This window comes from Hibiscus syriacus, unplaced genomic scaffold (assembly GCF_006381635.1).
Source record: "Hibiscus syriacus cultivar Baekdansim isolate YM2019G1 unplaced genomic scaffold, ASM638163v2 tig00109919_pilon, whole genome shotgun sequence".
In the NCBI taxonomy this organism is placed as follows: Eukaryota; Viridiplantae; Streptophyta; class Magnoliopsida; order Malvales; family Malvaceae; genus Hibiscus; species Hibiscus syriacus.
In genome coordinates, this window is record NW_024062527.1 from 586,272 (window position 1) to 611,933 (window position 25,662).

The window sequence follows — 25,662 nt, forward strand, 5'->3', positions numbered from 1 at the left end:
AAGATACCCATTCTTTGCAAATATCATCAATGTCATCATCCGTATATTCTTTGCGGTGTCCCTTCTCCTGTTGCTATAAGTGGCTTTCTTGTAATAGCATCCATGTAGAGTAAACATCTTTCATTTTCTTCATGTAACCTCATCTGCATCAATACACACAAACAGTTACATAAACTTACACAAAAATTGTAGAGGGATAAACATTCAAATTCCATATATATGGAATAATGTGACAAATTTAACATTCTTTTTAGAAGGATAAAACATGCACAATTCAAAATACAGAGTAACAATCACTGCTAACTGAGAAAGTGAAATATGAAGAGGTACCTCTACATGCTTCAAGTAATCTGGAACATCTGATTGCTGCATGTATTTATTCTTTCAGATGTATAAAACTCGGATGTGCACTCCAGGAAAGGCTTCTCAAAACTTTCTGAGTAAATGCCCAAAGCAGTAAACATCTTCAAAATGACCAATTTTACATATGCATTCTTTGATAATCAAAAATCTTCGGTCTGCAGAAACAACACGCAGTAGCCATACTTCAAGTTAAGAGCCAACGAAAACCTTTCAGAGACATAAGTTGTCCTAGTTCCTAACATGATAACTTGATAAGTTACAACATATAGACTAATTTGGTACAATGCTATCCTGAACATACCTATATCTTAACATCATCAGTAATAAATTTAGAAACACCCAACTAATAACGGAAGTAGGAAAAAGCTAAAGGAAGCTTACGTTGGCAGATTAACGCGGAAGCGGACATACTGATCTCCATGATATAGTAGAAAACCATGCTTTGGCAATCCTACAGGAACTCACAAAGAAAGCGCATTTGTAGCAGGAATGGCACAATAAAATATGTTCAAGCAACATAAAGAGATAGAGAGAGGTGGTATAGTAGGGGAATGATTACTGATTAGACATACCTTTGCCTCTTAGAACAAGAAGTTCTCCATGTTGGCATCCTTTTGGTATATGAGAACGCCATAATTTCAAAGCACAAAATGGTTTTTTCCGAATACAATGATACATGTAGATTGTTAAAAGTTAATAAATGAAAAATGAATCTCTATATGTTGGACCAAAAAGAAAAGGTCAGATTATCTTCTATCAAATGACAAATTCAAGTCAGGTTTTACACATTAACAGGCCCAACTCTTGACAAGACTGAGGCTCATGTCCAATGACATTCAAAGATTTAGTACTTATATTTGCATAACTAGACAACCTCCTCTAATAAAGAAAGATTTACACACGTTTTTTTTTCTTTTTCTTTTTTTTTTCCTTTCAGTAACTCTCACCAAAGTGCAATGCACAAATAAATAAAAGAGTTGCATAAAACCAAGAGAATTACTTTCACTTGAACCTACCCTGACAATGTAGGCACCTCAACTTCACCACCAAGAATTGCCTATAAGAGATCCAAACATTCATTACAGATAGAAATATTGGATTCTGTTAGCTAATCTATAAGATTATTTGGCAACGAAAAGCTATATTCAAAAGGAAGCAGGCTTGGATACTCAGAAATCAACGAAGATATCTCCACTGAAAGGGATAATATACAGTAAAAGCCAAAGAAATGACCAGGGTGAGACAAATGGCATCATGAAACAAAGAACAATAGAAGTGAAGAGAAAATAAGATTCCATAATCAAATGTTTTGAATGTAGGTGAAATATCAAATCTGGTCCAACTATATGGAACATAGTCAAGTGCAGTAATTATTTTACATAGCCCAGATTCTTACCTGAGTAAGGCTAATATTAGAATTGACATAAACATCTTCACCATCTCTAGCAAAGATAGGATCATCTGTAACCTAGATTATAAAAGCAAAGTTCAAAGAAAGGATATATAACTCTGTTAGGTATGGCTCATAAATATACCAGTAAAGAGGACAGGAGATGGAGCGGAGTGAGCGAAATTTGGAGGAAGTTGGAAAGTCAGTTTATGTCCAAATCCTTAACGACAAAACTGTATCTGAAGCAGCGGTTGTATGGGCTGAAGATGCAGGACGATCACGATTTGGCGCAACACGTGAATGTCTTCAATCAAATCGTTTCTGATCTGGCTCGGCTTGATGTGAAAATTGAGGATGAAGACAGAGCGATGATTCTGTTGTGTTCGTTGCCTTCCTCTTACGAACACATGGTGACTACTCTTACATATGGGAAAGAGACTATCAACGTTGAGGAGATTACTGCAGCCTTGTTGGCTCACAACCAGCGGAAGCAGAATGCAGGGGAAAGCTCTCAAGCCGATAGCTTATATGTCAAGGGTAATCGAGATCGTGGACGGAAGCCAGAGAAGGTAGGGTCCGGGAAGTGGAATTCCAGATCCAAATCCAGGGATAAGAAGACGATTCACTGTTACAAGTGCAAGGAGCGGGACATATGAAGCGAGACTGTCTGAAGTTGAAAAAGCAGACTGATGAGCGTGATGGCTCATCCAAGTCTGTGAACGTGGTCTCATCCAAGTCTGTGAACGTGGTCGAGGATGATACTTCTGATTGCAGTGAGGGTGATATGCTTTCTATTTCAACGACACAATTGACAGATGCTTGGATTCTTGATTCTGGATGTTCTTATCACATCACGCCAAATAGGGAATGGTTTTTGACATACAGGCGAATGATTTGCACTACGGATGATTTGCAGGATTATAGTCTCGCCAGAGACAGGGTGAGACAGACGAATATAAAGCCTCCGAACAGATTGGGTTTTGAAGACTTGGTATCTTTTGCACTTACTGTTAGCAGTGATGATCCAGTTACTTTTCATGATGCCGTTACTAGTCAGGAAAACGACAAGTGGATGGCAGCCATGGTTGAGGAGATGGAGTCTTTGAATCACAATCGCACATGGGAGCTAGTTCCCCTTCCTGAGGGTAAGAAGCCGATTGGTTGCAAATGGGTGTATAAGAAGAAACCAGCAGTAACAGAAAAAGAGGGGGAGAAGTTCAAGGCTCGTTTGGTAGCGAAGGGTTTTTCACAGCAGAAAGGAGTTGATTATGATGAAATCTTTTCTCCTGTGGTCAGGCACACTTCAATCCGAGCAGTACTTGCATTGGTGGCTAGTTGGGATTTGCATTTAGAGCAGATGGATGTTAAAACTGCTTTTTTGCATGGTGATTTAGAGGAGCAGATCTACATGCGGCAACCTGAAGGTTTCACTCAACCTGGAAATGAGCATTTAGTTTGCAGATTGAAGAAATCTTTGTACGGGTTAAAACAGTCTCCGAGACAGTGGTATAAACGGTTTGACTCCTATATGATCAAGATTGGCTACAACCGATGTGAGTATGATTGTTGTGTCTATGTTAAGAGCCTTGATGATGGTTCTTTTATTTTTCTATTACTGTATGTTAATGATATGTTGATTGCTGCGAAGAACATGGATGATGTTATCGGTTTGAAAACTTTATTGAGTCAGGAATTTGATATGAAAGATTTAGGTGCTGCAAAGAAAATTCTTGGAATGGAAATTTGCAGGGACAGAGACTCAAGGAAACTGCGGCTATCTCAACGAGGTTATGTTGAGAAAATGCTAGAAAGGTTTGCGATGAGCAGCGCAAAACCAGTTAGCACTCTATTGGCGAATCACTTTAAGCTCTCATCAGAACAGTGCCCCAAGACATATAAGGAAGTTGAAGATATGGCAAAGGTTCCGTATTCTAATGCTGTTGGCTGCTTGATGTATGCGATGGTATGTACTCATCCTGATTTAGCTCATGCTGTTAGTCAAGTTTGTAAGTACATGTCTAAACCTGGTAAGCAACATTGGGAAGCAGTCAAGTGGATCTTTCGGTACTTAAAGGGTACTGTGGGACATGGAATTGTTTTTGGGAGTCAGCGGGATAATCCTTTGGTTGTAGGATATGTGGATTCAGACTATGCAGGTGACTTGGATAATAGAAGATCTACGACAGGGTATGTCTTTACTCTTGGTGGAGGGCCTATTTGTTGGAAGTCTATTGTTCAATCTATTGTGGCTCTATCTACAACTGAAGCTGAGTACATGGCAGCGGCTGAAGCTGCAAAAGAAGCTTTATGGCTTACTGGTTTAGTGAAGGAGTTGGGTGTTCAACAAGGTGGAGTTCAGTTGCTTTGTGATAATCAAAGTGCTATTCACTTGGCTAAGAATCAGGTGTATCGTGCTAGAACTAAACATATTGATGTAAGGTTCCACAAGATCAGAGAGTTGGTTGCATCTGGAGAGGTTTTGTTTCAGAAGGTACATACTGATGAAAATGCCGCTGATATGTTCACTAAGCCAGTTACGACAGACAAGTTCAAGCATTGCTTGGACTTGTTGAATGTTTCGAGTTGTTAAAGAATCAAGGTAACCCAACCCACATTGAATTTCAAGAGGCAGGATATTCGCCAAGGTGGAGATTTGTTAGGTATGGCTCATAAATTTTGTAATTATGTACCAGGGTTTTCTATTATAAATAGAGATGTAACCTAGACCTAAAACATCATTGAATAAAACTTCTAGCGCCGCCTAGGCACCGAGGACGTAAGCACATTGCCGAACCTCGTAAAATTCTCGTGTTCTTTCGTTTTCTTTACCCGTTTTTGTCAACAAACTCGACCATCAAATAGTAATTAGTTATTTACCTCTCTGCTACCCAATTTGGCAACCTCAAATCAAGTTTCAAAACTGATCATATTCTAGTTTCATGAAAAGGTATTATGTATCCCAGCTCAAAGAAAAAGTATAGCAACAAAACTGATAAGCAGAAATTTTCAAAACCAGAAATGAATCTACAGTTGCACATAACCTACTTTCAGTAATGCACTTCCTAAAGATACAAGGCAATAGAAGGAACTGCATTTGTATCCTAATAAACAAGTTACCAGGTTGATTTCCCTGTCGCTTACCAGCTTCTGGTATACGTATTGTATCTCTAGAATCCACACTTAATCATTTTATAGAAAAATACAAAGGAGTCAATAAAATTAATGCTGCAATCTTAAGCTACATATTCTTTGTGACAGTCAAGTAGCCACCTATGCAGATAAAGGTTACATCTTAAAACTAGTTTGATATTTCATGCATCCATGCAAAATGCAGAAACTAAAAGTAATACTTTCATAAAGATGGGTAAATTACCTAAAACTGTATTACTAACGAAGCATTGCAATAAAAAATTAGGAAAAGGAAACGGGAAAATAAAAAAATTGAAAAAGAGAGAGAAATAACACTATAAGATCTGAAAAAACCAACCATAGGAGGGGAGAGAAAAAAAGAGCTACGAATTTGATCTCAAGGCTATATGATAAACCATATGAGGAATTCCCGTGAAACCCTTTCTTTATATGAACTGCTAAGAATCAAAGCTACGTCTCAAATCTTCTGAACTTGAAAAAGTTTTTTGTCAAAGAAAAGAAGCTAATGTCTACCTGCAGGTATTGTAACTTTAACTTCCTTAACACCTTCAACAACCCCGGATCCTTGGCATGATATATAGTATTCCTGAATCATATATGTAAAACCATGTTAATTGTTAATATGATATACAAGTAAAAGAAATTATAGTTTTGTTGAAAATGAAACCAGACCTTGATTATTCATCCCAATCCGTTACAAGTGTTGCATGTTGATGTAAAAGGAGGAATTGTAACCTTGTTAAGAGTTAAAGAGTCAATAAAGTATAATAAATAAAAGGTAACATGTATTCTCTTCAAAAAGTGAACCCGTTTGGGAGGATTTATAAACTCACAGTCCCTTTTACTCTACAAATTGGATAAACTTTAACTTTGGCATTTGGTGGATAACCACACCCATCTGCATTAAGAAATAAACAAGGCATGAGAAAACTACATATATAAAAACCGGAGGAAGAAATCCTTCACAAAAATGGAAACATTAGAGAAATACATTTAACATAATGCTATAAAATATTAGAAGCAAGAATACATAACAATTTTGGACAAACATAAATTAAGAAGTAGAAGGGCATTAACGCATGTAATTTACTATATTTGTGCTTGTAAGATTCTTGAATGTGTCATAATTCAAGCAATCTTTTTACTCTACTTACCACAAGAATCACAAGGAACAAATGCATCAAAACATAGATCCTTTGTGCATCCTTTAGTAGCTTCAGAAAAAGAGAGCAAGAGCTCTGTCTAAAAAATTCCAGACAGAACATATTATAACTTGAAGAAGTAAAGCATGAAACTAATAGAAAATTCAGGAGAGAAAATGTGTTGACCTGAATATCTGGTGAAGTCTGATCATTTCTCATCATTTCTGCCATTGAAACAAATGGTGCCAGAAGATTACAAATCCCAGAAGCTAAGGTACAAAGGGAAGCAACAAAGAGACAAAACTTCAGATAAAAGTTACAAATCACAGAAGCTAAAACATGCTGAGGAGAAGAGCATAAAAGCACCTGTCTAGATCTTCCTCTATCTAGTTTCTGTCGTTTGAATGCTTAATTTTCTAGAGAAACAAAGGGAAGCGGGAAATGATGAAAATAATGGGGGAAAAATTAAAATATGACTTTTACAGATGACACACAATTAAAAGTGTACTCCGTGTTTTTACAAATTTTTTGGATTATGACTATTAAATATGACACACATTATTGTAAGTCATAAATCGTTCATATTTTAAGAAACATGACATTTTTTTATGACACACCTATTTTACAAGTCATAAATTAGCGTGTGTCATCGTTCGTGTGTTATTAAAGGTATATTTTCTTGTAGTGACTATCTGGGGTATCGATACTATCTAGGGTATCGATACCAAATTTTACTTCGATGTTTAAAAATATGCTATGGTACTGATACTTCACCCTAAGGAGTATCGATATCAAAATTGGCTACTGGAATGTGTTAAGTGCACTCGGTATTAATACCCCTCCTACGAGAATCGATATCCAACCTACAATACTGATACTCGATGAATGAGTATTGATACTTTAACCCTAAACCCCTTTATTTTGACTATCAGATGAACAATATCAGTATTATTCTTCCAATATCGATACTTAAACCCAGAAATGCCATGTTTAGACACAAAAATAACTACCTAGACTATCCCAAGTTCCCTACTAAGGTTCCCAAACGTTATTAAAGTTTTATGTGTAATAGAAGAGATCATAATATGTCTTTAAACATGCTGAAAAACATCAAATGCTTGAATCTTCCATTTATGCTCATTCATGCTTCACAACTCCAACTCACTACCTAGATGCATTCTAATGACTAACAAATGCTATGAAAGAGTTTTTAATGTGTTACCTTAGCTTCCTAGCTACTGGAAATGTCCTCAATCAAACAAGGACCAATTTCTCATTTCCTCTAGCCTTGGAGCTTTCTCTCACATCTTTCACTATACAATGATTATGGAAGGTTACCATATTAATTTAAAGCTCATCGAGGGATTAAAAACACTTCATAAGTTCTAAATCCCAAAAAAAAAAAACTCTTGGATCCAAACCCTAACTAAACCCATCTATGTCTTAAAACATGTTTGGGGGGATTGAATTAAAGATCTAAAGATGGAGATAATGATTTTTACCTTTGCAAACCCAAACAAAGCTTGTAGGACTACAAAGTTTTGACATTTGCTTAAATCTTGGAGAGCAAATAAATGATGAAGGAGAAGGAAATGAACAAAGTTAGTGGGAAAAAAGGGAAGGGTGTTTCAGGCGATTACACCCATAATAAATGGATTTTAACTTTTTTTGAAGAATGAGATATTTGCTCCTTTAGTTCTCCCTTATTTGCTCTAGGATTAAGAATGTCTTTTTTCTCTCATATTGGGCTCAAACAAATCCCAACTAACCTAATTTGGAACAACTATTCTCACAAGCTAACAAAACTTAACCTAAGGCCTTCTCGGGTCAACCCAAGACTTCTAACCTAGGGTTCAGGGCATTACATAAGATTCATCTGTTAAGGGTGAGAGTTAGTTTGTACTAGGTTTGAAGTCAGAATGGGGATTAGGGATCAAAGATCTTTCTTGTTGGAATAAATCATGCTGTTTATTTCTTATTAAGAGCATGCTTGCAGGAGAGAGCTCTTTGTGGGTGGTCTGGAATTGAAAATATAGCCTGAAGGGTAAGGATTTCTGGATTGCTTCCTGTCAGCCTCATCATAGCTAGATCTTGAAGAAGCTTTTAAATTTGATAGGGGAGGCTCGACCCTTTTTATTGGGGAGGTTGATTGGTGGAAGGTTAATAGTATAGATTTGGGAGGAAATTATGGACAAAAAGGAGAGAGCTCGATAACATATGGTCATTTGATTTCCTTTGCATGTCCCTAAGCTCTGCATTGAGTCTTGGATGGTTATTTTAAATTGGCTTCCAACTAAGGACAAACTTTCTTGAATAGGTATAGCATTAGATAGTTTATGTGGGTTATGTGGTACTGGTGTGGAGACTAGGAACCACATTTTTATGAGTGTTTTTATGTTTTTTAATGTCTTAGATAAGATCATGCAAACATGTTATTTGCCTTGTAGGTTGCATTGTTGGGAGGATATCTTGGACTGGGTGGTTGATAATTTAAAGGGAAAATCCTTGGTTGAGTGTATCTTGAGGATTTCTTGGACTAGATTTTTTGTGTTACATTTGGGAGGAGTACAATTACATGTATTTTAGGGCAAACAACCCGTGCTCCTGAGGTTGTGTAAGAACATTAGCGAAATTGTTTGCTCAAAATTACATGGTTGTTGCATTAACATGTATGATAAAGTGAATTTGCAGCTTTGTATTGACTGTAAAATCTTTTGTTGATTCTGTTTGGTTGATTTTTATTGTTGGTTTGCTTGGGTAATTCCTATTGATTCCTGTTTGGATGTTTTTGTTGTTGTTGATTTACCTGGGGAATTATTTTTTGATTCTAGTTAGGGTTTGTTGTTGTTGTATGGCTTGGAAATCTTTGTTGATTCCTGTCTGGTTGTACTTGTTGCAACTAGGTACTGTATCTTTTTGGATATTTGAATGAATGTATTACTCACTCAAAAAAAAATTCTAATCACAGTTTGGAAATTGTTCAATTTATCTATTGTTTCCTTTAAATAAAATGAAACTTTTCAAATAAATCTCGAAAAGAAATGGGTGAAACAATCACTTAGTCAAACTTAAAATTATAAAAAATATATATACATTAAATAATTATTTTGGTTTTTATTTGTTTTAGAGTACTTTGACCTCTAACGTTTCATTTATGATAAAAAAACCTCTCAATATATTAAAATTGTCAATTAATAAATGGATAATTTTTAAGATAGAGACATTTTGTCAAATATTTGAAGTCAAAATACTTTAAAAATAAAGTTAAATCGATTATTTAGCAAACCATTCTTTTTACCCTAGTATTAAACTTAGATTAAAACACTTTAAAGAATAGATACCAAAATAACTATTTGGTATAACCATCAATATCTGATTTATTGATCAATAAATTCGGATTGAGTCAAAGACGACCCTCTCAACTTAATTTGCTCTATTCGTAAACATAAGATTCAAACTTATGATATTGCTTAAAAGTTTTAGTACCACATATTAGAGGAATTAATTATTGATAGAAATCAATATTATTTAATTAAATATAGACGTATTTTTTGATATTATACCCAAAAAAATCTGTTATAATCAAACACCATAGCAACTATAGTTCCAAATCATTCGATAATGTAACTGAAACGCTTAGAATGAATCAAACAGAGGGTGCATGAGGTTCGTAAAAAAAAATTAAAGGTGTTTTTAAGAACGAATTAAGTTATATCAATACTTCAAGGAATGATTGTTATTTTTAAAGATTTAAGTTTAAGTATCAAATAATGTAGAGTATTTGAACGTTTATTATTAAATGATTTAAAAATCTTTAAAATAGATACTATCAATTATAAACACGTTAGATTAATAAAGAAAAAGTATCTCAAATCATAATCCTTGCTTGCAAAGCAAAAAGTTACTGAAACTCAACAAATCTAAAAAGTGATTTATATTTTATTTAATTATCTAAGTTTAATTAAGTTTAACTGTAATAAATTATTTATTACAAATTAATTCTATTTATAAAAAAATAACACATACAATCTTTTTCGTATAATAAGATAAATAATAATTGATAAATAGGATAAAAAAGTTTAGAAAAATGACAAACCGAAGGGAAAATCAATGACGGAATGGCCTGACAGGAAAAAAAGGGTGGCTCTCATGTCCACATCTGCAGTCTCTAAAAATCCAGCTACTGATCCATCTGTATACGCCCAAATAAACGTCCAGGAACATTCTTCATTTTTATTATTCGATTTTGCTCAACACAGGAGAGGAATGATTATAAAATTCATCACATGTGATGGATTTTATAACCTAGCATTAATGATTTCGTGTTAGGTAACTTTTCTCAAATATTACCAATATGGAAACCTTCCTGTTACGGTGAAAATAAAGCGCGTATCGTCATTTGCGCCTTTGCACGTTCTATTCGAGCCTTTACGCGTTCTATTCGAGCCGGCGCCACGTAAGGGGAAGGCGCGGATCGCCATCCGTTCCTTCGCAGGGTTCTGACACATGAATCCGCGCCTTTCATTATGCACGTTGAATTATTGGTACTCCATTATTACCCGAGCCTGAAAACTCGACTTTTAAATGCTCTCTTCCCCTATAAATAATAACCCATCTGAATGCAAACATCACCACACCAAAATTACTTGCTTATTCTCAATTCTATCAATTCCTTCTACCAAGCTAAGTAGATTTTGTTATTGTTTTATAAGTTAAAATTATTTTTGATTATATTATATTTATTTTATATTTAATTATTTGAACAAATTTTATTGTACTAATTATTATATATTTTTTGTGATTGTAAAATTGGAAAGTGAGATCATACCTCGAGACATTTAACCGATACGGTAACAATATTAAATTGTGTTATTTAAATTATTGTGAAAATTTTAAATTTTTTTTGGATTAGATATATTTTAATTCATATAATATTTATTTAATTAGGCGTATTTCAGATATAAGACTCTCGATCTTTCAAAGTCTCAAATTGATGCGTATTTCAGCTATTGTTTACTATGATGGAGAAATTTGGGAAGATGAAACTGACGTCGTCTTCGCATCAAATCATTATGTCAGAATATCCTTCAAGAGAAACATCACTCTTGATGAGTTGATCACTAAAATTTCAAGGAAGGTTCATGTTGGAAGTAATAGAAGACTGTCCTCACTTCAGTACATATTTCCAACCGCAGTATTTCTTTTAACTTATACAACGTTCAAACTCTCAAACAACAACGATGTTTCTATGATGGTCGATTCTCAAAATCAATATTCAGACGTCGATACACAAATGTATGCGACATTTGTTGAAGTGTCTACGGTTCGTGGTATGTCATTATGCTCCCACTATGAGCTGGCTTAACAAGCTGATCAAGTTGATAGCCCAACTAAAGTAATGTGTAATAATTTTAACTTGTTAATGGGAAATCTACATCATGGTGCCATCCCATTAAGTTCAACGAGGAGACATTCATCATCAACTACATATGATCTATACCGAGGTGGCTCAACAAACAATCCGTATGGAAACATCGCTTCCAATTCAATGGGAAGATAATCATCAGCCAATTTTTTTAACATGAATATGGAGATTACCTCAATGCAGCAATCTGTGCAGTACTCATTTGACACGATGCCTTCAAGTTTTAGGGGGAGGCATTCCTGCGAGTTTTTTCGACCTCAATGTTGAGATGCCTTCAAGTTCAAGGGGAAGAATTCAACTACCAGCTTGTTCGACCTAAATATCGACATCGTGGAGGAATCCTTATCTCCACCAGAAGAACCTCTTCGTGAGCCAGGTGTGGATGGTGCTAAGACTGGACTATTCGTTTAGCCAAAATCACCGCAGTTCAACATGAACTTCGATGATGATGATGTAGATGAATTTCCCACAAATACAGTACACATTGAAACCTCCAACACTCATATATGAAGCTGGCTATGGTGCAATGTATGTGCCAGAATTTGAGAATATGCCTAATGTTGGTGACTACGGATTTAACTCATCAATCAATGATGGTGAGTTATATAAAGGAATAAAATTTTCCATCCAAAGAAGAAGCGATGAAGGCAATTAGAACTAAAAAATTCATAATTCTGTTCAGTCTAGAGTCGACCATTCCTCTACCGAAAAGTATGTCTGCCACTGTGTCCAATATGATAACGAATGCAACTAGATTGTTCGTATATCGAAGAAGAAGATGAAAAACAATATATGAGAACTAACAATATACAATGGTCCTCACACATGTTGTGTTGGAGGGATCAACCAGGATCATCCCAACTTGGACTTTGACATTATCTGCCAAGTCATCATGCCCATGGTCAAAACAAGCTCCCATATAGCTATTGCAGTGTTGATTTCAGCTAGACAGTCGCAATATGGGTACACCGTCTCAAGAAAGCAAGGAAGGCAAAGAAGAATACCATTAAAAAACTTCACGGTGAGTGGGAATATAATACCCCAAATTTTGAATAGTGACTAAAATGTAATTTTTGAAAGTTTAGTGGCTAAAATTTAAAGTTTAAAAAGTTTAGGGATTGAAATTTGTAATTTTGAAAAGTTATATATTTTATCTTGTAAATGAACAATTTGTCTTAAAATAAGGATTTTCGTGAGAATCATATTTTCGGTACGAGATTTGTGTTAAAAGCTATAAAGCATAAAGTTCGGTATTGAAATCAGATAATCAAATCGAATTGGAATTTTAAGAAAAATTTGAAGGATGTTAGAAATGGTTGGAAATATTATTTTCATATTTTAGGTTAGAAAAATTTGGTTCAGAACAGTGCAACTTTTCATATTTGACCGAACAATTGAATTTTATTGACTAAAATGCAATTTTCAAAAGTTGCATGTCCAAATTATAAATTCAAAGCTAATTTGATTCATATTTGACCAAGCAATATTTTAATGCAAGATAATGCAATGGAACGTGGTAATTATCAAGATTCATTAATGGTATTTTTGAGATTTTTCATTGATTGAATTTTATATTATTAAGCCAAGTGTATTAGTTCATAAACACTAGAAAAATCAAGAAAATAGCCACATTTTCAGCCATATTCAAGCTTAGGACCGAAATCACCATAGCCAAAAGGTAAAAAAAATCTTTTTGATTTTTGAAGCTATATACTTGATTTTTGGGTTAAGTTATTAGATAGAGAATTAATCTACATGGAATTCTATATCATTTGGTATAAATATTTTGAAGATGCTTAAATGTTGAGATTGAAAGTTAGGGTTTATTTAGGGTTTATGGAAATTGAAGAATTGATGAAAGATTTTTGTGTTTTTGATGTTGAAGATTAATTCTAAGGCATGTATGATGATTAATTTGATGTGTACATGCTTTGGCCTAATTAGGGTTTTTGGAAATGTTAGGATTTTGATGTAATTTGATGTTGTTATTCTTAGAATAATATGAATTTAATCTAAGGAAGTTGAATTCATGCTTGAAATGAAATGAAAATCAAGTCCTAAAAGACTTGTTGTATTCGGCCATAGAGGAGGAAATTGGGGGGAAATTATTGAAAATTTTTCCTATGATCTATAAATGATATTATAAGTATTCTATATGATTTGGAGATTGATTTGAATCAATTTGGAACCTTGAAAGTGTAAAAAGGGCTAATTTACGAGTTTTTGGAATTGTGGGATATTATTGTAAGAATATAATATTTGAAGGGTTCAATGTTGATTTTGATATTTGAAATGCTGGAAATTAAGTTGGAAAGTTGTTTGGAACCAAATTTCAAATTTGGTGAAAGTTTGGGTTGGAATTCGAAAGGTCCTAAGAAAATGGGGACTTGGTTGCAAGTTAGTAAATTTAGAAGTATCATTTGGATAAATTAGAAAAATTCTGGAAATTCTGGAAGCTTGCTGAATTTTTTGTTTAATTATTAAGTTTGGATCAAATTACAATTTTATAGAGATTGGAGGTTGAATTGACAAAGTTTAAGAAAGTTTAGGATGAATTTACAAGTTTTTGAATGTTTAAGTATTGATTTGAATATTTTATTGAAGTGCTGGAAATTTAATGTTATTAATGTGAAATAATCATAATAGTGAAGGATCATTATGAAGTTAATAGAAAAGTTAAGGTGAAATATAGAAAAAATTCATAATTAGTGATTTGATTGTGTAGTTGGCAAAAGTTGAAGGGTTGAAAGTGAAAATAAATATTCATAGAATCGAATAAGCATTTTGAAAAGTTTGAAAGTTACGATGGAAGTACGATTTAGTTTATATCGATTTAACTATTGGATTTATTTCTATCGAATTTCATATTTTAAGTTTAGATTATGTTAGTTCGATGCTAACATAGAGTTTGAATATTTTATGATATTATATATCGTCAGATCAAGGTAAATCTAGTTATTCAAGTAGCTTGAAGGGAAAGAAAAGTATGGGATCGAGAATATTATCGTGGAGAAGGTTCGATAGCGATGCAAAGGTGAGTGCATTTAATTCATGTTTGTATTCCCGTATAAATATTGGCTTGCGATGAGCCAGTGACACAGTTACAATGATAAAGAGTGACTCCTAATGTTATGAGAATTGTGATTCTAGTTTAAAGGCCCATTTATTAAGCTTACAGAATTATGAAATAATGTTAAGGAAACTAATTAAGGAAAGTTGTCTAGAAACTAGAATTCAAACAATGATTTTAGAAATTCACCATAAATTATATAGAATTGATTAAAGGATAATCTATATACCATTAGATTTGTATATCAATCTATCTTAATTGGTGCTAGGTCAGAAAATAGGGTAGCAGATTATGCCAAAACAACTTCTATCAGTCAACTTTTAAAATTCATTATAAATTGTACAAGTGGAATTAGACAAAGTGTCTCATATGGTTAGAATCGTATTCGAGTCTAGTTTTCATTAGTTCAAAAAAATATAATTTTTCAATATATAAATTAATACATAATAATATTTGTTTGAAGGTAGTGCAAACTGCCAGAATTCTAAATGTTTACAATTATCATATAATTTTCAGTTATCATATATTTATAGTTATTAGATGATTTACAGTTATCATATATTACAAATATAAGATATTTTATTGTTATGAGATACAAATATATAAATTATTCTATGATGATAAATAAGCCCATTGTATATTGCATTTAAAGTCGTAGGCACATTTGGCATGTCATTAAGTGAGTACTTATCAGTTCAGCTTTGGTACATTCGTGTATCAATGTTCAGTTATCAGTTCAGCTTTGGTACATTCATGTATCAATGTTCAGCACCGTTGGTGCTCATTTAGGTTATGATTGCACTGAAGTGCATCATATCTCAATTTCAGTTATGATTCGACACTGTGTTGTGCCTCCTTAAACTCACGTACCTTTTTCTCTTACATATTCATTGGGCTATAAAAGTAAATGTGAAAGTTATGACAATATAAAAGAAAGGGACATAAAATTAAAAAGAAAGTTTTGAAACATGTTCGAATGAAAAGAACAAAAGTTATTTATGATATTTGAATGTTGACTTACATGATTTTTGATAAAATCATGAGACGATGATTTTCAGGTTTTTAGAAGGAATAACGACTGACTAGCCAGGTTTGAAGTTTTAATGTTTTTATTTAAATTACATTTTTTGTTTATATTTTATGGATTTTACGCTTTAGTTATATTTCTGTCTCACTAAGTTTTACTTAGTGCGTGATGATTTTCATGCGTAGGTTCGAATAAAGTAGAGGTCGTGAAGTGATGAGCTTGCTAGTATCTGTTGCAAAATCAAACCTACCGACAGTATCAGTAAGACAACTAACTTTGACTTATTAGTGGCATGTACATTATATATGTTGGGTTGCTTCATCATATTTATTTTTTAAAAAGGGTTTGTAATAGTAATTAAGATTATTTTCTATAGTTTTGTCTAATTTTAGTATTAATCGTATTAATAAAAATAATAGTATAAATATTATATTTTAAATTGTTTAAAATCAAGCGGTATTAGGCAGTTGTACTTAGATATGAACAACACTAAATTGCCTAATTACTGACTGAAATCATATTAGTTTTTAATAATCAAACAATGTTTTATAAATTTATGTGATTAAGGAAAAAGTTTTTAAAGTCAAAAAGGAAATTATTAAATGAAATAAAATTTTTAAACATTTAAGTTCAGCAAATGTCAATTGAGTTGATGTGATATATGTGGCTCGTATTACGAGACATATATAGGCTATGGGTGTTACAGGGATGCATCTTATAATGAACTACCAAGTTATTTAGGGTAGTGCGCATATTGAATCCTGGGAAATTGTCGACTTCAAAACTTGTCATGTATACCACAATGATCGAGGGCTTCATGATCGATGTCAATTCTACCGACTTTTTTAGACATACCCACAGTGCATTAATACTGTGATATACTGCAAACCCTTGGTCCAAATTGATGGGGCATTCTTGTATGGAAAATAAAGTAAGTTTGACTATTGGTAGTTGTCCAATATTGTAATCGTAACATTGTTCTAGTTGCTTTTGCCCTTATTAAAGGAGAAGATACATATTCTTGGGCTTTTTTTCCTCAGAAACTTACACTTACATATTGTGACGAGGGAAAAAATCTCTGTCATTTCAGATCGCGGAGCTAGGATCAAAGAAACAATGGAGGATTTGGGTCCAATGTGGTAACCTCCATATGTCTAACATCGGTACTATATCTGACACATTGCTGCTAACTATCATGGAAAGTTCAAGAAAAATGATGAGTGCCAATTACTTGTGCGTATAGGTATATAAAAATGCCTAAGTTTATTTCTCAATCATTTTCATTTTTTATGGAAACTGAACAGTAAGTTTTATATTTGACACTCAGGTTATGAACTATTACCTGTAATTGGAGTCCATGCTTCAAGATTTACGAGGAAAGAAAGGAAGGATACATTTACATCAGCCTCATCAACAAAGAAATGTGGACAAATACATATGATGGTGGATATCGATATGGACACATGGCAATAAACTTGGCTGGGGCTATCAATTCAACCTTAAAGGGGCATGCCATTTACTAGTAACGATTTTGGTTAAAACGATGTAGTTTTGTTTGGGAGTGTTTTTACCAAGCTCGGGGGACAAGCTCAAACTTGGATGCAAAACGGTCAGGTCTATCACCCAAGATTAGTTGTAGATATACAAAAAAGAAATGTTACGTCAAATGGAATGTATGTAACAATCTTCTCTAGAATGCATTAATTACTTCTTGTAACAAAGATGTCACGACCACTTCAAGGGATTCAAGCTAACTCATTCAGAGTTAATCTACGAGACAAGTGGTGTGATTGTGGGTTTTTTCAAGCTCTGAAGTATTCATGCTCCCATGTTATAGCAACTTGCTCACATACTCATCAAGACTATAATCGTTTTATGGATCACGTATACTGACTTTCAGAAGTATTTAAGGTATATGAATTTGAGTTCTCCTATACGTAGTGAGAAAGACCTTGATGAGGTTCATAATTGGCTTCCAATTGTACCAGATCTGTCCTTATTAAGGGAGCCCAATCATTCAAAATCCACTCGAATTATGATATGGATATTCAAGAGACGTCTAGAGAAAACAAAAGACGTGGGCATTGTAGAAACATATGATACAATAGGAAAAAATGTCCTATATCTTTGTCATTAAGTAACCGTTGATGTTGTGATGATGTAATATTGTTTATGCAATATAAGTTTGTATTTTAATTTTCATTTACTTTCAATTAATGTCATTTGAGCATCACCGAGTAATGGGATACTCAAGTGAAAATTAAATAAAATTACTAACTAAATACAAGAAAACGATACAATTCAAATAATAAGAACAACTAACTAGAAACATTAAATACATACGATACAATTAGAATAATTAAATAAAAAGTTAACAAAAAAATAAAACTCCATAATTAAATAAAAAACTTTAGAATTGCTGGCAAGCAAACAAAATTAAATAAAAATATTACAAAATAAACAACTCTATCGATGCTTGCATCTTGAATGTGTTCCGCAGGGAGGTGGTTATTTGTGTCGATGAGGATTTCTTCGTATAACTTATTCTTTCTCCTCACTCGCATCATCATCATCATCATCAGGAGTAGTTACATTTTGTTGACGAGGGACAGATGACAACGTAGCACTTCCATAAAATAAGGACCCTAGAGGTGTATGACTGACTATCCAACCGTTCATAGAAAATTGTGAAAACTACAAAAATACTAACACCGATGAGTGCAAAAACGTCAGAGGTGTCTTTGTATGTGGTCCACCTTCACCTTCAAAATAAGTAGCATATGAACCCCACGTTGGATCTACAAACATAGAAGTATAATATCCGCCAAGAGAGGTCATAAAACCCTACGGTGGTGGCATCTTACCTAGCTGCGGTGGCATCTGATATGGTTGCAGTGGCATCTGATATGGAAGTAGTGGTGTCTGACTTAGCGGTAGAATCTGAAATGGTTGTGGTACCATCTGATACGGCTACGGTACCATCTGAAACGGCTGTGGAATGTACATTGGTGTAGACGATAGCTGCTGTGATGGTTTTGGTATTGCAACTAAGGACAAGCTGGAAGCACCTTTGTCAGCGGATGATGATGCTGTGACGGTGGACATCTTTGTCAGCGCGATGAATGCTCCCGCCTTGTGCTTCCTCCAAAAGGGAACGATTTTCGTTTGTGTTGAACCACTCATAATAATCATCCGCAACCGAATAATGATCCACATAAATGGGTTCCATACTGGTAATGTTTCCACATCGGTCCTCCCATATCATTGTCCACTCGATATGCTTCAACAACCAGTCGACTTTTTTTTCCCCGTCTATCGATGATATTCATATTGCAAAGATTTTTAGGTGTTTCCAGAATAGATTGTACGAAACCAAATTGGCAGAGCACACGATCAGTAGGATGCCACTCGACAATAACATAACATATCAGAGGGACCACCGCCATCCAGACATTTAATGAGCCTCTCAAGTGACGTGGGATGCAAATCCTCATTTCTTCAAAAAAATAATGAGCCCTTTGAAACTAAACAAATATATAATTCTTATCAAAATATTATTTTAATTATATAACAATAATTAAAAGTAAATAATAAAAATTTAAATACATACCTCTGTATCAGCCTTCTGATCAATGAGTAGCCGAATTTCTTCTCGATGATATTTTATTACACTTAACCACCTATTTAATGAAAAATATTTCATTATATACTCAACAAAATTATTTATATACGAATTCAATATTGAAATTACTTCAACAATAGCGGAAAGATCAACGAATTTTTCACGACAGGACATAAAAAGGGCATGCGACACCACGCCTAAGACTGGAGAAGAATGAGACATCCGCCGATAACATTTTTTGATAATAAGTTGCTCGACACATTTCCTTATACATAAATGCCAAAACTGTAGAGCTCTAACTGACTGTGCCGAAAACGTGAAAATCTGCAAGGTGACGCAACCATAACAATGAACTTGGTTGCGCGATTTGTCAGGCATCAGGATCCCTCCTATATAATATGAAAGTTTTGTGCATACATTTTAACCTGTTCCTTGAAGGCGTCACGACTCAAATGTTTAAAAGTTGTATCCAACCAATTTAACAATATTTGACCACCGTTGAAATTAGGCGAGACATCACCAAGATAATCCTTGCACAAGATATGTCAGTCACCATCCGCCACCCCAGAAATCAAAAACCCATCTACTAAAAGCCCCAAATGTATGGAAACATCCTCCAGCGTAATTGTGTACTCTTCACACGGAAGATGAAATGTGTGTGTCTCTGGTCTCCACCTCTCAACCAGTGCAGAAATGAAGTTGGATTCAAGGTTACAATCCCCTTCATATTTCGCTACGTAACTGAATCCAACCTCAGCTAAATATGACCAGACACGAGTATGTATCTCTAACTTAACGTTACGAATGAATAATCTAATATAAGGTTTCTATCCTAATTTAATAAATAGTTTACAAATTAAAATAAACTAATACTAAAAAATTAAATAAATAAAACATTCACAATAATTAAAATAACAACACAATTTAAAATTGTTACTGTATCAGTAAAATTCCTCGAGATATGATTCCCATTTAAATGTAGCAACCCACCTTCCATTTTATAAATGCAAAAAGTAATAAAAAATAGTACAATAAAATATAATAAAAGAATAAATTATTAAATAATTTTAATATAATAGAAAATATTTTACCTTCTTATATAAAGATTGATAATAGGAAGAGTGGGAGAATTCGAGATTTGAGTGTGGTTTGAAGGTTGTGTTGGGTGTGGCATTTATAGGGAGAGGAGGAGGAGACGTGTGATAATTAATGTGGGAGATACACAGTTAGGGAAATAAATGAAATTTTGTACGTACCAAAACCCCACGAAGGCGCGGATGTCGATCCGTGCTTTATTGCAACCGTGTCAGAAAGAGTGCTAGATCGGTAATATTTAGGAAAGGGCTTGAAAAGTAATTATTTCATATAAGGGTAATATTTCCGTAAAATCATCTAGAAAATGCCAAAACTTGTTTACCTTTTCTTTCCACCCTTTTTCCCCCGGTTAGAGGGCCAAAACTAGTATAATAATCGAGCCGATTCTACGTCAGGGTCCCATGTTTAGGCGAAGGTTATAATTATATAAATGACTCGTTTTGAATATTGTTAAATTTGATTAATTTAAACTTTTAAAATTAAGTTTAGTTTCATTTGAACATTCACGACTTGAATTTAAATTTAAAATTAGAAATTGACTCGACTTAAAAACTCAAACACTTAAAACAAAAAATGAAAAATATAATAAAATCACAATACCAACAAAGAAAATTATATAAAAATTAAAATAAATTAACCATATTAACTAATCATTTCTCCTAAAATCATTGAAGAGCAAAACTAAACTCTAAATAGTGAAGCCATATCTTTCATAAGGAGCGAAGATGAACGGTTCATCAGCATCTCAGGTAGTTTCGTTGTTTGTGGAAAATTTCCCTATAACATTACACTGGAAGGGTCTATGGTTTTTATTTGCTCGATATGGGAATGTCATTGGTGCGTTCATTGCAAATAAGCTAAGCAGAAAAGGTAAGCGATTTGGTTTTGTGAGGTTTGGGAGCAAAGTATAGGCAGAACGTGGTATTGAGAAGCTTAATGGTTTCAAATTATCGGTTCAGTTTGAAAAGTCTAGAGATTTTCAAGAGTTACAGGTCTTAGAAATGCTGATAGGGAGTCAAGGAGATGGGGGGCTTCATTCAAGCAGAAACATCAAAGGAGGCCCTTCTAAGGAACTTGAACCAAGAGCAAGAACAAATTAGTAATTTTTAGGCTAATATTACAGAAGGGGGAAGATTGGGCAAAAATGTGGTGAGTTCAGTGAAGCGAATAAAAGGCTTTGTAGAGAAGGAGGTCTTGTTGAAATTGAAAAGATGCCTGGTGGGCCAGATGTCAACGGTTTGTAGCGTGAGGGAGATTAGTTTTCGTTTGCAGAAATGGGATTGGAGAGCATCAAATTCCATCGTATCAGAGGTAAATCATTTCTATTAAGCTTTAAAGATGATGAATTGTTCTTGATGTTAGAAGACTTGAGCTGGTCTTATCTCAAAGAAATCGTCTCAAAGGTTGAGCTCTGGTCATAATAGTTAGATAAATCAGAGCAGGCGACCTGGATTAAGGTCTCGGGTGTCCCTTTGCAATGCTGGAATCATATTACACTTAAAAGGGTGGTGGATGGGGAAATTTCGAATCTTTAGGTGAGAATGTAGACCATTCCATTGATTGTGAGAATGTTACAATTCTTATAACTAAACTAAGATAATATGATCGATGAAACAGTGGAGATAGAAATTGGAAACAATGTTCAATTGGTTCGAGTATTGGAAATTGGCATTTCAGATGTTGTTGGACATCTACTCAATGGGGAATCAAAAAAAAATTAAAGGAAGGTTCGAACGATCATAAGGAGGAGTTCCAATAGAGCAACGGAAGAGGATAATTCTGGCGCGTCTTCGGTTAATTTGGAGAGAACTGAAGAGATGAGGGATGCTAAATTAACTGTGTGTTGCTTTGGGAACAATTCAATAGAAATGATGACAATTTACACGAGAAATCATGCATTCTGAATGAATCAGAATTGAGTGGTGGGGTGATATTATGGCAGCTCATGATCCTTCTCGGTCTGATGGTCCGTTTGAGTTCCGGTTTGTTAATGAGGGTGTCTCTTTGCCAAATCGTAATGTTGATATGTCGTAGGATTTTGCCGTTTCGGGAAGTTTAGGTGATAAGAAGAGGACTCCCATTTCCAGTGGTGGTGCTTTTGAGGAAACATGTAATTGTGATAGTTTTGGAGATCGTTTGAAGGATATTGTCGGGGAGCCGAGCATGGATGATGGTGGTTTCGATGAGGGTATAGTGGGAGCTGATTTTCAAATTCCAATTAACACTCTTCACGTGAGACCGCATAGTGGAGACATAGTTGGGGTAGTGGCCAATATAGATGATTTTAATATTGCTAAGACTCCTTTTGTAATGGGTTCTATGAATGGCGTTAGTGGGAGGGTTACAGGGGTGTTGAAGGTTTATTAAATAGTGGGATTCCACTTGGAAAAACAATTGGTGGAAGCTTTAGTGGAGTTTAATAATGTTAGTGCCAAGGAAGCAGGGGGTGTGTTGGTTTCAACGTGGGTTCGACTCTCTCTAGTGATAATGATAATTCATTTAATAAGAAAAAAGCAATATCTGAGCATGTTGGGCGTGAATTTGAGGAGACTTTGGTCTCGCCATATCGATCTTTTAGCAAAAATATTAAGTTGAAGAAATTTGGATATGTGTTGATATTCAGGGCAAGGTCCTATCTAAAGCGAGAGAAGAAGAAGAGATCGAGCGCTGAAGAAATTTAATTTGAATAAATCAGATTTTTTATTCTCTGAATTATTAGATACATCTATTTCGGATTCTATTTTAAAGCAAAGGTGGACTGAGGCTTTTGTTGAAGCGCATGAGGCAGTGTCTTTAGGTAAGCAACTTGGACTTATGTTTGGCAGTCCTGAAATTGTGGTTCTTTAGAAGTTTTGTCGCCAGTGAGGTGTTGAGCGGGGGTCAGGATTGAGGAGTGTCATAGATTTCTTTAGAGTGTAATTTGTTTTGAATATTGTCTGTGATGGAGTCTGGCTAGGATTTTTTAGGCTTCTATGATGTGAGGGAGTGTTTTATTGAATGTTCCCTGGTGTTATTTTCTTGGTTACCGAGGTTTATGGTGGATTTTTCTTTCAGAAGTTTAGGTTGTTGTTCTTGAGGTGTTTTGTGCTGGATGTTTTGGAGCCAGGCTGTCCTTTTTTTGCTCATTTCTGTGGAGCCTTGTGGAGTGGGCTGGTGTAAATGTCAGTCGAATTATGTGGCTTGTATCTTTATCCTTGGTTGATGTGGTATGCTGTGGTGTAATTGTTTGGTTTTTTGAAGAATTATGTGGTTGGGTTGATTGGTTGGTGTTTTTGTTGGTTGTTTAGTAATCCGTAATCTTATTTTGGAGGCTTTCGACGAGTTTGTGTTGTGTTCTTGGTTATTATAGCGGTTTTGGTTATTTCTTTTAGCTTTTCTGGTTGTTCGTTCTGGAGCGGTTGGCTTTGCAGATTGGAGTTTGGGTTATTACTTTTGTGGCTAGTATAGCTCACTTGTTATCCAGGATTTTGTTTGAAGTTCGAGGTCATTATTTAATAAGTTAATATTGTTGAGTTTCGCTTTGGTGCCTGTCCGCATGAGGTTATGTGGCTAGTAGTGCTGCTCTTCTCTATGTGTTCTTCTCGGTTGGTTGTTGTCCCTGTGTGTAGCTGTTTTCATAACAGGTTTGATGTTTAGTGTTGTATCCCAGGAGCTAGTTTTCTAGCTTTATGTTTTGTCCATCTCATGGTTCACTCTTTTTCCTCCAATAGGTTTAGGGAGATTTTTAATGATGTCCATGGGGTGGTGTACCTTGTATCTTATTAATACAAAATACTCATCTTTCAAAAAAAAAACTCTAAATAGTGAAAATAACATCATACATGAAATTGGTTAAAAATCAATTAAACAACTCAAAAATAGAGATACAAACAAATACCGAAGGTAATACCTAGGGGTTGCAATCGGGTGAGGAAAAATCGAAAACCGTGGGGATCCAAACCGACGGGGATGGAGAATAATCAAAATCTTCACCCACGATGTTAGGGATAAGAAGTTTTATCCCCGAAACTCAAATGGGGATGGTGATTGCTATATCCGAACTGTGGGTCAAACCATACTGGTGCAAATAACTGTGGGTATCTCCGAAAAATAATCGTAGGGATCCCTGATATTTTACAAAATTAACCATCAAGATCCTCGAAAAATATATGTGATATTACGTGTAGCCACTGTTAAATCTCAAGGAACTAAATTGAAGTTTAGATCTTTTCTCATTTAATATATGATTGTTGAGATTGAAAATGGTTAAGATGTACGTATATATTGGTGTTATGATTAACGTTTGAAACTTTTCATATTATAGATAGACACTGATTTGAGACAATCTGATATATCTTACAATTTTAGATGTTGCATTGTTTTCAAAAATGTTTGTTTATTTTTTGGGTATGAGGATTAACCGAAACCCGCATGGATCTGTAAGGAATGGGTAAGGGGATAAAAACCCCGAAACTATAATGGATTCTCCAAAACCGTACCCGCAAGTGTTAGGGACATAATGAGTAATGCAAAACCGTCCCCGCCCTGTCCCGTTGCCACCCATAGTAATACCAAAGGTGAAAGATAAATATCATCGAGGCATCAACAATAACATAAAAATAATATAACAATAATGAAACATTGAATTTATCACAAATTTAAGTTCGATCTATATGAGTTGCTTATATAAAGGTCCAAATCAAAAATTAATATGTAAGATAATCAAATAAATATCAACAAAGGATGATTTCAAATTTAATCCCAAAAAAATACTAAAATAATGAAATAAAATCACTATTCTTGATAGAAAGTGAAAATACTTATTCAATAAAATAATACAAAAACTCAAATATGAGAAAACATAACAACTAAAGAGAGAAAAAAAAAGAATATGAAAGAGAATATAAGAAGAGTTATGATAAAATGTGTGTCAATCACTTGGTCAAAGACCGATGATATTATATTTTTAAACAATCAAGAAAAATATTAAAACGGGAAGAGAGGGAAAAAAACTTTAAAATATATTTAATTTAAATTTGATGTTATGGCATAAAAAATTATTTGACTAAAATATTAAAAAATTTGTTTGATGGGGTCCATTTTCCTACTCCTTTCTTAGGATGGAGTTTTTCTCTCTGACTCTTTATTTACTTCACTACTGGTTTTTTTATGTCTATGTTTCAAGATTTGAAGGTCCTAATGTGGAGAGCTTGGACTAAAAATTCTAAACTGTCTAAATAGATTATTCAATGAATGGCTAAATGCCTTTGACGATAGAGCTGATTCCTCGTTAACCTCTATAATTGAGGATTTGGCAATGAAGATCCACTCCATTGGTTGACGTCGTTTTTGCTAGTTTGCCTTGTGGTATTCTTATCATGGGCTAACTCATGACCTAT

At 34.3% G+C, this 25,662-nt stretch overlaps 1 pseudogene; it reads right to left on the reverse strand.

The window, feature by feature from the left end:
- Positions 1 to 503: 503 nt before the first annotated feature.
- Positions 504 to 18,672, reverse strand: LOC120210203 (annotated as a pseudogene).
- Positions 18,673 to 25,662: the final 6,990 nt, after the last annotated feature.